The sequence below is a fragment of the Tamandua tetradactyla genome, chromosome 22, assembly GCF_023851605.1.
Source record: "Tamandua tetradactyla isolate mTamTet1 chromosome 22, mTamTet1.pri, whole genome shotgun sequence".
NCBI lineage: Eukaryota > Metazoa > Chordata > Mammalia > Pilosa > Myrmecophagidae > Tamandua > Tamandua tetradactyla.
Window position 1 is genome coordinate 5,770,038 of NC_135348.1, and position 13,381 is coordinate 5,783,418.

At 33.6% G+C, this 13,381-nt stretch overlaps 1 long non-coding RNA gene across 1 annotated transcript in view; it reads left to right on the forward strand.

Moving 5' to 3' along the window:
* The window catches only part of LOC143666023 (uncharacterized), a 688,093-nt gene extending 677,619 nt beyond the window's left edge, over positions 1–10,474 (forward strand). Inside the window, exon 3 of the long non-coding RNA XR_013167317.1 lies at positions 10,457–10,474. This is a non-coding gene — a long non-coding RNA (uncharacterized LOC143666023). The remainder of the gene's footprint in view (positions 1–10,456) is intronic.
* The last annotated feature ends 2,907 nt before the right edge of the window (positions 10,475–13,381 follow it).

A 13,381-nucleotide genomic window follows, 5' to 3' on the forward strand; every position in this document is an offset into this window, starting at 1 on the left:
TCCTAGAAATACCAGGTCACTAAAACTGTTTGTTGGACATCATGCAAGTAAATGTTTGATCCTTTTGATTTACCAACTTGTAACATTTAGTAGTTATTAACTGACTATTATGATGTGTTTTCTATTTATTTTTTTTCTAGTAACATACACAACCTCATTTAGTTTTGGTTTCCATTTCTTACTACTTAAGGTAAACTAAAGGATAAATGGTCTCATTTAATAATACCTAATTAGTATTTGATTCCTTATTTAACAAACACAAAGGAAATAAAGTAACATTCAAGGGCACAAAACTAGTTAAAGTCAAATCAGGATTAGAATGTCTGCCTTCAACAGTCAATTGAGAGATCTTGTACTAGTCCACTTTCAGTGGAAGGAAACATCACCACTAAGGAGTCTCTCATTATTAGAAGAATGGTAATTGTAAAGTAACCTGGCTGACTACATAAAATCCACACCCAAATGACAATATGATACTCAAATATATTAACAAAGGACGATAACTAAAAGCTTTTGGGGAAATGGCAAAATGAAAATATTTCATTCATCTATAAGCAATGAGTATCTGAAATTAAACATTCAAATCACAGCAATACAGGCCTTGTCATTAGAAATAAAATGATTCTCTCCAGTTGTAGACTTTGCCTAAAATTTAGATTAGAATTTGGAGTTTCTAATAATATGAGCTTTCGGAAACAGTTTAGACAATGAATTGGATCCTTGATGCCCACCTGACATGATATTTATAGGTTTCTTGAGAAATATTATGTATCGAACAGGATTAGATGCTAAATAACTATCGACTAAATTGAAGGTTTATTTAAAAAGAATCTCTAATTGAACTCATTATACCAAAAGATGTTGATATTTTATCGAGATATTTCTTTTAATGTAAATACTTATATTTTGTATGGTAGCAGTTTTGGAACAAAGAAATAACAAAAAGGTGAGCTTTCAATAACAGCATGAACTGGCAAGATCATTTGACAAAGTGTCATTCATTAAGTTGTTTCTTAACTTTGGTTTTACTTTCCTTAAATGTAAAAGGTTAATTTACAATGATTGATCAGTGCTCTGTGGCATTAAGTTGTATGAATTCAGAAATGTTTTTTCTACTCTAATGAAATAGTCACATCATCACAGTATCATAAGTGAAGAGATATTGTGGACTAATATAAATTAGGAATAATGTTAAATATTTGTGTGACTATGTAACAGTTACAACTTGAAGTGATCCCTGAGGATAAATTTGATGGCTTTATCTTTCACAAACAGGGTTAATTAACAGAATCAAGTCTACACAACAGATATCTATTGAGTAAATACAGAATATTTTTAAAACTCATCAGACATAATTTAAGTAGTTGAAAACAATACATGTATCAATTATATAAAGAAAAAATGTCACTTAAATAGATGTAATTATTTTATAACTCAACTGCATTCAAGTCATATCCTGTTCAGAGAACAGTCCAGAGAATTTAGAAACTAAAGGTCTATAATAGAAACATGAAATATTTCTGGTCTACAATGTTGAACAAAGAACTATAAGATTAAGGTAAATATTTGGAGAAGGTAAAACTAATCCTCTATCAAGAGGGAAACAGATATTGCCTCACTTTCTTCCCTTCACCCTTAGGTGCAAAATACATAAATCTAGCAAATAATTCATTAGCTTTATGTAGCAAGTACTTGTATATAGTAAATACTGAAGATCAGTGTGGGTTTGTGGGGATGGGAGGAAAATATTAGCTAGAGTCAGCTTTTGGGTAAGGTTTAACTTGTATGTCTGTAGTTTATAACAGAGATTGACTCATTCAACACCCATTCCCATCATTTTCAGGCTTCTTCCTTTTACTATAGAAAGCTGAACACCACTAGAGATGGAATGATAGAAGCTCCTTGTTTTTCCTCCCTGAAGAGGCTGTTGAATGGGCAGTTTTAGCATCTGGAAGTTGTCACTGATCCTTTGTAAGCTTGCTTAATACATGGATAAACTTGATATCAAAGAGATGTTTTGGGTTTTAATCATGATAGTTTTAAACTCTAAGGCAGGATGGCGATTCACAATGGTGGACCCAACTTGTAACAGCAGACTCCCAGGACACTAATTGATCCAGGTTACGTAAGAAGGCTGGTTCCCCTCTTACTGCCTTGTTCTTCAGTGAACTAAGCAGAAGGGGTGTGTGTGTGTGTGTTTGTGTGTGTGTGGGGGGGGATGTTCCGGAGTAAGGATTCATAGTAAGGGAATCCTATAAGGAAAGAAGAGAAAAATGCTGCAGAAACAAATTAGGAGCATTTTTATCAAAACCACTTAGCTAAAATCACAATGTCTGGTTAAGTATCATTGGCAAGATTATGAAATAGGATTCAAGTATAAGATTAGAACAACTGAAACATAATGTTTACCTACTTTCTACCAGTAGTAATGAGTTTGAAAGTTTGCAATTCTAATTTTGAATTATGCGTGTCATTAGTGTACTCAATTCCTTGTTTTAGTGATATTAACCTAAATTACTTATTATCTCCAAATCCTTGTAATTTTCAAGGTATTTAGAGAAATTGGTCCTGGGGAAAATCAATGCCATTTGAAGACTTTTTCACAAGGAAAATGGAAATATATGGATTGATTACTTGATATTTTATTGTTTGCTGTGTTTTGTATGTGTGGCACCCATAAAATGCAAAGTAAAGCAATTCACAAAAGGTGAGCCTGTGAGATTTCAAGCTTGGCTGTATAGAGAAAATCTTTGGTTTAATTTTATGGCAGATATGCTAAGAAACACATTAGAAGTGAATAAAAGCAGCTTGGCAGATGTAGTAATGGGTCACTAGAGGTTGGAAACCATGAAAATGTAGCAGTATTGTGAATTGCTTCAGAAGCTCTCAGCAGTTCAGAAGTCAATGGAGAAAGCAGAATGAGGAGCTCAGTTCAGAATCAATAAGGCAGGAGGGCAAGGAGGGAAAAAGGAATCACTGATTCCTGGCAAAGCTGAAACCGAAATTTTCTCCAACTACATTCCTTCCAACAAGAAACATTTACTTCATAAATCCACTTCTCTCTCTCTCTGACATCTGGAAAAACCTAATATGATTCCAGGCTTTATGAACAAAATTTGGATTGGGGTAACTTTTCTAAAAACCTGTGGATTTGTTGAGTTTCCAATTTTTCAGCTGTGACAACATTATTGGGACATTCTCGCCAGTTTATTAACTTTTTTGACTTTAAGGAAAAAGATAGAACCCGGAAGACTTACTAAAGAACCAAGTCAATGTCTGCTGTCTTGAAGGAACCATATTAAATAAATAAATAAAAGGGCAGACCACGGTGGCTCAGCAGGCAGAGTTCTCACCTGCCATGCCAGAAACCCGGGCTCTATTCCCAGTGCCTGTCCATGCAAAAAACAAAGTAAAAGAGCCCAAACTGTAGCTGTTGGAACAACTTCACTTCCTTGGAGGAATCTCTGTGAGATGTCTGTACTGAGACCAAGCAGAATTAGAAATGTAGACGATTGATTTGTGGGCTTCATTTTTTTCAGTTTTAGGTCAAAGAGGGCACATGTTTTGATTTAGAGATTTAATTATTTTGGGTTCCAAGTAGTCAAATGAATTTTATTTTATTGAATTCCAAATTACAACCCCAAATTTTTAATTTATCTCTGAGAGCTTTAGAAAGTAGAAGTTCATATCCAAATGATTCAATCATTTATGTTATATACTCTAACATCATGGTTTTTCTTTAACTTATAAATTAAATAGATTCTTTGTTGGGAATATTGATTTTCACTCATGCACTTTGTCACATTAGAACATGAGCACTTTTTAACTGCTAAGTTAATGCACAGGTTTTGTGCAGCTTTGGTAGAGGGTTTGTCTCTGAAGAGTGTCTCTGCATTTGCTTTTCTGAGCACTCAATACTCAGGAATTAATTTTTCATTCGGGCTCCCAATACCAATAAGTAGAGCATAAATTCCAACTCCAAACCCATGTATGGCATAGTCCATGGTTACATAGGCTCTAAAGAGATTTTTTCTTTTAACTTAGAGACTGAGTAGAGACAGAAAGATTTTCTTGTCATCTTCCTTTGTTTGCAGTTGAGTTCCTAATTTGTTTGTTTTTTCTTGTCCACCTTTTTACTAATTATGGAGCCCCTTGTGGATCCCCACCTTTCAAGGAGATTTAAATTGAAGTTCCATTTCTCCTGCATGTGGTTTTTTTTATCCTTCTCCCATGTAAGTGTTAAACCTCAGAACTTTGGTTATTAGAGCAGTTTCCCTCTATTCTGAAGAAGCTGATGCATTCCCTTAATGAGGTGCTAACTCTTATGGTTTATATTCTTTAGTATTTCTGACATTATGAGTTTTAATTTGTGTTCATTTATTTGCAACTCCAACATTTCTAGGCATTTACAGTAGGAAGAATTTCTGGTAATCTAGTTGTGTTACATTGCTAGAGCTGGTATTACAAAAACAACACAGCAGGTTGGCTTAAACAACAAGCATTAATTGGCTCATGGCTCATGGCTTCAGAGGTGGGAAGTCCAAGCAAGGTTTTCTTTTTTTTACCAAACTGCAGTATTCTGATGCCAGCTTCTGATGACAGTCCTTGGCAATTCTTGACCTCCCTTGCCAAGTCACATGGCAATGTCCTCTCTTTCCTTCTTTGCACCAGGTTTTCTGCTGATTTCCAGTCTCTGGTTCTTTGTAAGTCCCCCAATAATCAGAATTAAGATCTACTCTCATTCAATAGAACCACATCTTTTTTTTTATAATTTTTTTTAAAGCATAACAACAGACAAGCATGAACATTCTTGCCATATGATTATTCCATTCTTGGTATATAATCAATAACTCACAATATCATCCCATAGTTGTATACTCATTACCATGATCATTTCTTAGAACATTTGCATCAATTCAGAAAAAGAAATAGAAAGAAAAAAGAAAAAAATTTGTATATACCATACCTCTTATCCCTCCCTCTCATTGATTGCTCATATTTCCATCTACCCAATGTATTTTAGTCTTTGTTTCCCCTATTTTTTTCCATACCCTTTACCACTCAATTGGGCGGCAACTTAAATAAAGATAGCATCTTCAAGAGGCCCTATATGCAATGGGTTTACACCCACAGGAATGTGGAATAAGATTAAGAACAGAACATGTCTAAATTGGTTTATATAATTCACTCCACCACATTAAGTGGTTAGAACTAGGAGATTTTATTTGGATATTTATAAACAGCTAAAATTGTTTTTAGTTTATTCTATGTAATTAGAAGAATTTCTTGGGCTTAATTTTGGTAATTTATACGTATAAGAATCTTCCATTTATTTTAGGTTTTCAAATTTCTTGCCATAGAGTTGTAACACATTATCCAATATTAAGATATATGCAACAGAGTTAGAACAATAAGCCAAAAAGATGACTTCTTTGTCCTCATTCAGTTTCCATTCTAGTAGAGAATTCATAATATGAACAAATAGAACAAATACAGAACGCATTTTTGGTCATCCTTGGACTGGAACAGTAGTGCTATAATGAAGAAGCATATAAAGTGAAGCATATAAAGTTCTTTCATACAAAACATGGGAGTACAAAGGCTAGTGCAGGGACTCAGCTATGAACTCAAAGTCCAGACACTATTTTTTTTTCAATCTACCATCTTCTTAGTTGTCATTGAAGCTGGCGATGACTGTTTCGCTCATGCCTGTTGCCTTGTTCTGGCACATGACTGCACAGTTAGGGGAAATTCAGGAAGGGAAGGAGGGGTGAAACGTGAGGCTGCTCATTCTTGTCTTACTTCAGTCTCTTGTCTTCAAAAGCAAGATCTCCTTTCTTCTAGACCTTCAACAGAATTTGCTTATGCCTTATTTGCCAACCACTCACATCTATAGTTTTAGTTCAAAGCAGGCATTGAAACTGAGGGTTAAGCAGAAAGGAACAGAATTACCAAGAACAGTTTAAAGCAGCAATTGGCAGACTTTTCTGTAAAAGTTCAGGAGAGTAATTTAGACTTTGCCAGCTGAGCCTTAAGGTGTCTGTTGTAGCTACTCACCTCTGCCAGTGTAGCCTGAAAACAGCCATAGCCATACGTAAATGAATAGTCATGTAAGCTAACAAGTCTCCTCGTTTTTGACTGATTGTGATTCTTTCCTCAGGCAGTACAAAACTACTGCTGCTAGGTGATGGAGAAGGGGTGGGATCTCTGTTGTCTGGAAAAATAAGGAGTGTGTGGATGGGGGGAGATACAAGCTCCCATATTTTCCTACTAAATTCACTAATTAAAATAGATTGTTAGGTTGAGTTTTGCTTTGTTTTTTCATTCTTTTGTTTTAATTTTTTTAAAACACAACAACATACAAACATGAACATTCTTAACATATGAGCATCCCATTCTTCGTATATAATCAATAGCTCACAATATCATCATATAGTTGTATACTCATCACCATGATCATTTCTTAGAACATTTGTATCAATTCAGAAAAAGAAATAAAAAGACAAAAGAAAAAAGCTCATTCATACCATACCCCTTAGCCCTCCCTCTCGTTGACTGCTAGTATTTCTATCTACCCAATCTATTTTAGCCTTTGTTTCCCCTATTTTTTTCTATACCCCTGTATTAGTTAGGGTTCTCTAGAGAAGCAGAATCAACAGGGAACACTTGCAAGTATAAAATTTATAAAAGTATCTCACATGACTGCAGGAAAGCAAAGTCAAAAATCCACAGGGCAGGCTGTGAAGCCGATGACTCCGATGGAGGGTCTGGATGAACTCCACAGGAGAGGCTCACCAGCTGAAGCAGGAATGGAATCTGTCTCCTCTGAATCCTCCTTAAAAGGCTTCCCGTGATCAGATTAAGCATCACTCATTGCAGAAGACACTCTCCTTTGGCTGATTACAAATGGAATCAGCTGTGGATGCAGCTGACATGATCATGATCTAATTCTATGAAACGTCCTCATTGCAATAGACAGGACAGCACTTGCCCAACCAGATAAACAGGTACCACAACTTGGACAAGTTGACACATGTCCCTAACCATGACAACCCCATACCACTCCCTTTCATTGATCACTAGCATTTCAATCTACTAAATTTATTTTAACATTTGTTTCCCCTATTATTTATTTTTAATCCATACGTTTTACTCATCTGTCCATACCATAGATAAAAGGAGCATCAGACACAAGGTTTTCACAATTGCACAGTCACTTTGTGAAAGCTTTATCATTATACAATCATCTTCAAGAAACATGGCTACTGGAACACAGCTCTACATTTTCAGGTACTTTCCTCTAGCTTCTCCAATGTACCTTAACTAAAAAGGTGATATCTATATAATGTGTAAGAATAAACTCCAGGATAACCTCTCAACTCTGTTTGTAATCTCTCAGCCATTGACACTTTATTTTGTCTCATTTCTCTCTTTCCATTTTTGGTCGAAAGGTTTTCTCAATCCCTTGATGTTGAGTCCCAGCACATTCTAGGATTTCTGTTCCACATTGTCAGGAAAGTTTACACCCCTGGGAGTCATGTCTCACATAGAGAGGGTAAGGGCAGTGAATTTGCTTGTCATGTTGGCTGAGAGGAAGAGGCCACATCTGAGCAACAAAAGAGATCATTCTCTGAGGATGATTCTTAAGCTTAATATTAAGTAGGCTTAGCCTATCCTTTGCGGGGATATGTTTCATACAAAAAAACTCCAAGGTTTAGGGCTTGGCCTATTGATTTTGTTCTCCTCACTACTTGAGAGACTATCAGGTCTGCTCCATATGGGGGAGTTGAATTTTCCCTCTCTCTCACCATTCCTATTAAGGGGACTTTGCAAATACTTTTTTATTCACTGTTCAAATCACTCTGGGATGTATCAGGACATCACTCTGGACGAACCTACAAAATCTCATGCCCTTCTCAAGGTTCCATGCACTTATGGTATTCAATTAAATTGTCCATGTAAGTTATATTAGGAGATGCACTAGTCAAAATATAGATTTTGTATCAAATAAACATTTTTTTTGCTTTAGTCTACACATAAGCTAAAGTTTTAAAATATGAATTAACATCTATTTTCATAGGTTGAGTTTTTAAAAAATACCTCTAACTGTGTGATATTTATGAGAAGCATCTTAAAATCATGTGATAAAAAAATCATTGAATAGAAGGAATGTATGTGTGTTGTTTATTTCATTTGCACTCAGTCTTGTTCATTTTTATTCTCCCATGGTTTGGCAGTGATAGGAAGGACAAAAATGCACTTCCCATCCTCTCTTGTGGGTAGGAATGGCTCTGTGAATTAGGTACAGTGACACCTAATTTGAAAGTGGGCTGGTGCTATGTTCTTGCATTCTCGCCTTATATAATATTTTTATTTGTATAACAGTATATTATGCCATTGTGTAACTGTACTCTATCTTAGTGGTCCTTCATTTCTTGCTTTCTTTTCACTTGCATTTTTCTGGTCTCTCTCTGCCTGTCTGTATCAGTCATAGTTCAATATGGAAAACACTGTAGGCAATTCGAAGGCATGAGGCAGTTTAACCTGAATGGAAGTGCTGGGTGAAGAAGTTAGGAAAAGCTAGAGGATTAGGTAAGAGGAAGTCAGGAGATCACCACCAGACTATTGTTTCAAAGGTCTTACTGCTTTAGAAGCAATCTGAAATCTAGGGAAGTGCTGCTACTTCTGCTACCACCCGTGCTAATTCACACCCATGTTCCTGATGTACGATCACTGGAAGTGAAGCCCAGTAACTACTACTTAGAGGGATTAAATTTTTCTTGCCGGACACCACTACTCTAGAAAGACAGTACCTGTTTCATTTCTAAATTCTGTGGCATTGCACCTCATTCACAGGCTCTATACAACAGCAGTGTTGTAGCTGGCACAGAGGATGGGAAACGTGCTTTTACTCTTCCAGTTGCTGCTATATAGGAGAGAATAGATTGGATGAGATTGAGTTTTAGCACAATAAGTAAATTCTAAAGCATATATTCCTTATGTTCATCTACAGTTTATCATTGCATTGACGATATTTATAAATATTGTAGTTGAAGTTTATTTCAAAATTCAATCTGGCATCTTTAATCTTCAAATAGGAAAATTCAGTCCTTTCATTTTTTGGAACAATATGATGAACAGACATTATTCATTCCATGTACATTATACATTCCATGTGTTTGAAATGTCTCTTCTCTCCCGCCTTGTCTTATTTTAGTTGTTATAATCCTATTGGTATTTATTCTCAATTTTGACTCAGATACCTTTGATTTGAAACAAGGAATGAGCTAATTCTCTCCTTAATGTTCTGTAGCACCTCCTCACAAGATTAATCCTTAAAGTATGCCTTCTCTCCAGATGAGATTTCAGACAGTTTTGAATTATCCTTCCTCTTCTCTTTCATTTTCATCTTTCACTTTTTCTTCTCCTTTTCTTTCTCTTTCTGTTCCTTCCTCTTTCCTCACCTTCATTTACTTAACCACCAACTCCTGTGCTTTGCTGAGATAATGAAGCACTTTTAACTCCAGAATCAGTGTTTATCTCTTATATTACGTACCTCTAGACACTCTATCACTGATCATTTAGATGAAATAATACAGAGGCTCCACTTCAGGAATCCCATTTGATAATTATGTTATCCATCCTTAGCAGGCATATTCCTGTGTATTTGAAACTCATAATAGTTGAATAGATTGATAGCAGCATTCAGTGCTTATCACTGCTTCCTCTTCTCTACATCAAATTATTAAAATGGTTGTCCATTAATATAGAAGCCAGTGAAGAACAAGTATTTGTTCTAGCTACTTTCTTTAGATAAATACCAAGAACCAGAAATAAGAATACTATAAATAAGCATTTGGGTTAGAAATGAAGAAATAAGAGTTGGACTGGAAAAAATTACAAACCTGATGAGAAATTCAGAACTTGAGGTCTTTGAATAAATGCTGCTTCCAAGGTTTATAAAGGGATTAATTCATGACTCTGGTAAAGTTGCTGAGATGGATTGGACATTAAATAATTTGTTTTTGAAGTCATCGAGAAAAATATTTTGAAAGTGTTTGTAAATTGTAAAATATTATAAAATGTAGGCATTTAAATTAATGTTCTACTTCTTTGTTTGCTTGTCCATCTTCTCTGTTTTCTGATCTTACTATGATTATTATTATCATTATTACTTAATTATTTCATTGCAAAATAGCAATCTCAAAATTAATTTCAGTAAAATATTAGTGTGCAAACCAAATATTAAATGCTTTTCAAATATAATTTTAAACACACCATAGAACGTGGAGTAGAAGTGAAATTGTCTTTTCTTTCCTGTCTTTTCCTATCTGCTTGTAGTGCTCCCTTTATCATTTCTTGAAGAGCACATCTCTTGTTCACAAACTCTGTGGCTTTTTGTCTGAAAATATTTTAAACTCTCCCTCTTTTTTTTTTTTTTTTTTGGCATGGGCAGGCACCAGGAATTGAACCCAAGTCTCTAGGACGGCAAGTGAGAATTCTGCCACTGCATCACCACTGCACCACCCACTTTTCCTCTTTTGAAGGACAGTTTTGTCAGATACATAATTCGTGGTTGGAAGTTTTTCTATTTCAGTATATTAAATATATCTTACCACTGCCTTCTCACCTCCATGGTTTCTGCTGAGAAGTCTGCACATAGCATAAGATTGGATTTTTTTCACTATTTTTCTCTGTAAAACTTTTTATTGTATAGTATAACAAGGCAAAGAAATAAAAAAGAAGCAATAGTTTTCAAAACACTATTCAAAAAGTGGTTACAGGATAGATCCCAGAGTTTGTCATGGGCTACCATACAATCCTCTCAGATTTTTCCTTCTAGCTGCTGCAGAATATAGAAGGCTAGAGGGCTTAAATGCTCTTTTATCATCATAATCAACTTTTTTTCCTTCTTTTTTTTTGTGAACAGTAACATATATACAAAAATAGATTGGACTTTGACAGTCATTTCAGGTACGAGAAAGATAAAACTGTAAATGAAGAAAGTAGTTTACACTAAATTAATCAAAGAGAACAACTGGAACCCAAAGGTATCTACCCAAAGGAAGGAAAATCACTGTGAAGAATAACCTGTAACCGTTTTTCCGGAGCTTAGATTCTAATAATGAAGTACTTTTAGCTCCAGAATCAGTGTTTATCTCTTATATATCTCTTGAGGAGATCTTAAATCAACAGATGAAGAGTTCATATTAAGAGTAAAATGAAAATCACCATTTCAAGTTTTTGGAAATTTGGTTATACTTGAGAAGGATGAACAGACATTTGGCAGAAAATACTTAATCATTATTGATTAAACTTTAAAAATGCATTATTTTAAGTTATAATGTAGATAGACATGCCTATGAAATTTAAGACCAGAATTGCCTGGTTTGTCAGATTCAAGCATATATTCAATCCACAATTGGTGAAAATAATTACTTATAACAATTCATGAGGCAATACAAATCTAAGTACAACTATTACATTTTGAGATTACTCATTTTGAAGTTTCTTCTTAATATGAAAAAGAAAACAGAAAATCTATTGCTTCAAGATATGCTTTACAAAACTTAAAGAAGTTTTCATGGATCTTGACATTTTCATCTTGAACATCCAACCAAATAATACAATATATATTATGCTAAGATTTAACTAGCTTTACTTAATTCCTTATCACTTATATTTTTTTATGAAAACATATATACAAAAAAGCAATAGATTTCAAAGATTTTGTTTTTTTGGTATAAAAATTATTCATAATAGAAAAAATAACATAATCCAGAAATCATTTTAGTTAGGAAAATGTTTTTTAATGATTAGGAATTTACATAAACTCTTGAAGAAAATACGCAAACTATTACATTTCTCTTCAAACAACTAAGCAGGAAATTGTATATTTAAACATGTTATAGGCATATGAAATTTCCATTGTAAATTTATAATGAAATAAATATTAAACTCTAATACTGTTACAAAAGTCCTGTTTCTCATACTGAGCTTCAGCGACTATAATTTGTGTATTATAGGAAAAAAAAGTCGATTATGATGATTAATAAATATTTAAATCTCAATAGAAATGCTCTATACAAGGGAAGATTGATTATAGTGAATCAAATTATTGAGAAGGAAATTCTTCATAAGAATTTTAGGATTTTTACAAGAATTAATATTTACAGTAACTTGGACTAATTTATTAGAAAATAAAATATGGGGAATGTACGAACTCAAAATATTAAATCAGATTAAAAAATGAAAAATTTTCATTTAGTTCTTCAAAAATGTATTATTTATAAAGTATTTAATACAAATCAATTATCTTAAATATATTAAGTTTATAGGGTTATTATTAAATAGTATTAAAATTATAATGAATTGAGTACAAATGTTAAGACATTTTACTGAAGTTACTATAGATTTTCCCATATTATAGAAAACAATATTTATTAACTCCATAGTGGGGGAAGCCCTCAATATGAACTCTAGTTCCAATTGAATTAGTTAATAGTATGTGACACTGGACATGTCATGTTTTATACACAAAGTTTTCTAAGTTACTTTTAGCAAATTTAGGAGTTGGAAATTATAAATGGTTAACACTATTTTTATTTATTCAATTTGAAATCTTTGAAGACTACAAAATATATCAGAAATGCTTCAATTACAATACAAATTTATTATTAATATTGACCCAAGCAAAATTCCAAATATATTAATAAGGGTGTATATCACCTCCACATTATCAGTGTTTCCATTTATAGCTCATTTAGAGACTGTAATAATTGAATAAAGATATTTGAATTATTTTTTAATCAGATTATGCCTTCTTTTGGAAATTTTATGTGGAAATAGTTAGAAAAATTACCATTAAAAGGGATTGCCAAATATTTACATGGGATATACTAAAATGTCATCTGTCATTTACCTGAAATTCAAATTTAACTGGACTTTTTGTATTTTTGACATTTTATTTAATAAAATGTCATTGTAATATTTGAGGCAAATAACGAAAGAGCTATAGAGAAAATGGAGAAAAGCACAAGCAAAATGGGAGATTCTACACAGTTTTCTTGAATATTAACTATCATTGGATGAAAGAAATAAGAAAAGACAAAGGAAATTCGAAAAATAAAAATAATTAATTGTACTACTGGGTCATATTTGTTTTCTGCAAGCAATGATTAAAAGGCACACATTTGTAGAGAGGCTGGGGGGAATTGACTGAAAATGTAGAGCTGTGTTCCAGTAGCCATGTTTCTTGATGAGGATTGAACAATGAGATAGCTTTCACAATGAGACTCTGTGAATGTGAAAACCTTGTGTCTGATGCTCCTTTTATCTACCTTATCAACAGACGAGTAGAACATATGGAATAAAAATAAAT